This window comes from Hyaena hyaena, unplaced genomic scaffold (genome assembly GCF_003009895.1).
Source record: "Hyaena hyaena isolate Hyena2069 unplaced genomic scaffold, ASM300989v1 scaffold_6, whole genome shotgun sequence".
NCBI lineage: Eukaryota > Metazoa > Chordata > Mammalia > Carnivora > Hyaenidae > Hyaena > Hyaena hyaena.
Window position 1 is genome coordinate 6,344,351 of NW_024080638.1, and position 3,614 is coordinate 6,347,964.

A 3,614-nucleotide genomic window follows, 5' to 3' on the forward strand; every position below is an offset into this window, starting at 1 on the left:
CTTATGTATATCCCTTCTGGAATTTATGGTAGGCAACTCCTAAAAGGCAATTTCTCCGTGATCCATCTCTTCTCTGGCCGTATCCACTGAAATGTGGGAGCCTAGCCTAATCACTCATTCTACCTGTGAGCATCCTGAGATCCCTCTAATAAGTAATTTGGCCTTCATCCACACCTGTTCTGCTCTTCAGTCCATTTGTGGAAAATGTTTTTCATAAGTTTTTTAAGTAAGCTCCACGCCCAGTGTGGGGCTGACACTCATTCCCTGAGATCAAGAGTCACGCATCCGCTACCAACTGAGCCAGCCAGCCGCCCTATTGAAATATTTTTTATTTCAGCAATCATGCTTTTAATTTCCAAGAACTCTGTTTCATTTTTATAAAATGGTTTTTATGTCTGTAGAGGTGGTAACATCTCGAATTCCCTTGAGATACCAACTATCGTATTTTAAAGTTCTTTTCTTTCCCGATTAACCGTTTCACCAGGAGATTGTTCATTCCCTTGTAGTTCGAGGAGTCTTCTGCCGGCTTTCTGCAGTTGTTGCATGATTTTTGACTGTTCTTATTTTTCCCAAGGGACTCTTGTCTATTTAGAATTAGAAATTTGGATATACTCCCTCTGCCCAGGTGAGAATTTCTGCTTGCTTGTTTTCTTTCATTCTTTCTAAGTAGGCTCCACACCCAGCGTGGGGCTTGAACTCATGACCCCAACATCAAGAGTCATGTGTTCTACAGACTGAGCCTGCCAGGAGCCCCAGGAATCTGTGCTTTCTTAGGAGTAAGTGGAGATTTGGTTACAGTGGTCTTAGCTCCAGAGGTCTTGGGAGTGAAAGGGGGAAACTGGGCAGTGGCTGCTTTCTCTGGCTCTAGTGTCTTCTCTGGGAGCCTCTTGTAGCACGACTCTCATCTTTTTTTTTTTTTTTCTTTATTTTTAAGAGAGAGCCAGAGAGAGAAAGTGAGAGAGTGAGACAGTGTGAGTGGAGGAGAGGCAGAGAGAGAGGGAGACACAGAATCTGAAGCAGGCTCCAGGCTCCTAGCTGTCAGCACAGAGCCGTACACGGGGCTCAAACCCATGAACTGGGAGATCATGACCTGAGCCGAAGTCAGACGCTCAACCAACTGAGCCACCCAGGCATCCCTCAAGACTCTCTTATTTGGTAAGCAGTAAACTTTACTCTGAATTTTCACTTAAGGAAAAAATTTAAAACTGGCCAATTCTAAAGCACAGATGTTTACAGCTCATGAATTAATTATCACCTCAACATCATACCAGTTTCCTGCTGGCACTGCACTGGGAGTTATTCTGAAATTCTAGTTAGAAAGTTCACTTTGTTGGAGATCCTCTCTTTCATGGGGTTGTAGGCACATTGGCTCTTTCACATTTTTATGAATCTGATCACATTTGCTTTATATCTTCCGCTAATCATGTCTACGTTGGTGCTCTGATAATTCCCTGCCTGGATTTCCAGTGCTTTCAAGTGATTCCTTTTTTTCCCCCCTCACACAAAAAAACTGATATATACTTTACACTCAGTGAAACACACAAATATTAAGTTTACATTTCTACCTCTGAAATCTCCATGTAAGTTACTGTTAGCACTTACTTGTCTGTCTTTCCCACTAGACTGTAAGTTGCTCACAGCATGACAAGTGCTTTGTTAACGGGCTATCCCTGTATCTGGAGAACTCCTGGTACCTAGTAAGAGTTCTATGTATTTGGGGAAGGAAGGAAGGATGGAAGGAAGGAATGGAGTCAGTCACTATCAGTTCTCTGTTGCCAGTGGATGTTAATATTCACCTCAGCTGCACACCCTTGGAGCAAACCAACAAGGAAAAGCCTCAGATTACTCATCTCCTGACACGTCTAATTTCCTGTTCATTCAAGGGCTCAGTGGTTCCTAGACGATCTATCCCCAGGTGACTGTCTCCCAAACTGTCCCCGGGACTCTGAGACACCTCGCATTGTACTGACTTCCTCATGCAGTCGCTTTAAAATGGATATGAGCAAGAAACTTTGAATCTGTGCCAAAGAGGGTAATGGAAAAGAAAGCATGTATTAACCAGTTCAAAAGATTTCTTATGCTTTGATTTTCCCTGGCAGGTTTTTGGAATCAACCCTACGCACTCACAGATGATTTTTAAATCAAATTATTCTTTCTCATCAGGGTAGCTACTTCTTAAATTCGATTTGCCAGCATCAGCCACAATGTTGGGCTGATGGGCCAGAAATCCTAGATGCTCACATGTCATGTGAGGTCGTCACACATCATCTAAGTCACACCCACTGCACCTGCTCAAACAGGGTAACTCACCAACTCACCAGCTGCTCTTACAATTCTTGTTTCCCGAGTCCCTCTCCCTCATAGCCCCTGCTGTATACCATCTAAGAGACCTTTTGTTCGAGGGACTTTAAGTTATCCAAATTGTTGAAAGCAAAATTGGAACTTTTTGGCTCCCATAACCTAAAATATTCACGGGCAGATCTGACCCAAGGTCTTCACGAAATTCAAATGGTGTTTCTGGAATCCAGGTTCTTCCTCTTGGCTCCACTTGCTCCTCAGCTTCCCCCTGACAATCATAACATGATTCTTGCCATAGATGTTCTTAAATCATCTCAGCTTCAAACTCAGTGGACAGAGAAAGTTTCTCTTTCCCAAGAGTGACACAAAAGCCTTGAGCCTGTTTATGCCCGGGGACAGGTACCCATAGCTACACCAACCACACCACTGAACCGGATAACAGGGCCACTAATTACCCTGGGGCCACCTGGGCTCCCCCTGGGTGTGGGGTCAACCTCATCCAAATCCCAGAGACAGAGCTGGAGAGGAGTGGTTCCTGATGGAAATACAGACGAATATTTTATCAGCAGGAAAGAGGGTGCAAGGCACAAAAACAGCAGGTGTCAGGCAGCGTATGAGCATACTGGCTATTCCGAATCCTCTCTTCTCAATTTAGTGAACATGCATTTCCACAAATCCTAACTCATTTGAGCTGGCCCCCTTTCCATAGGATATTTGAGGGTGTGGCTCTGAATCTCTTATCATCTTCAGTACCTCCTTTTGGTTTCATTTGATTGATTTTTATTTTTACTTTTAAGAAGGCTCCATGCCCAACGTGGGGCTTCAACTCCCAAGATTGATCTCTCTGAGATCAAGAGTCATATGTTCTCCTGACGGAGCCAGCCAGGCGTCCCTGTTACTGTTGTTGGTGTTGCTTTAAACTGTATCTACTTAAGGAATTATTCATATCCAAAGTTGAACACAATTCTCTGAGAATAGTCTGACTAGTGTAGAATCAAGTGGCTCTTTCCCCCCATGTGCTGATAGTAGACCCTTGTAATACACTCGGAGTTTGCATAACTCAGCTATAGAACCTTACATGCACACCCATTACACTTTACCTTTTTAGATGCAGTCCAGTGAAAGCACCCTCTGGTCTTTTGGAACGTGAGGACTCCTGGGGCGCCTGGGTGGCTCAGTGGGTGGAGTGTCTGACTTCAACTCAGGTCATGATCTCGTGGTTCCAGGGTTGGGGCCCCACCTCCGGCTCTGTGCTGACAGCTCAGAGCCTGGAGCCTGTTTTGGATTCTGTTTCTCACCTCCCCCCCCCCCCCCCC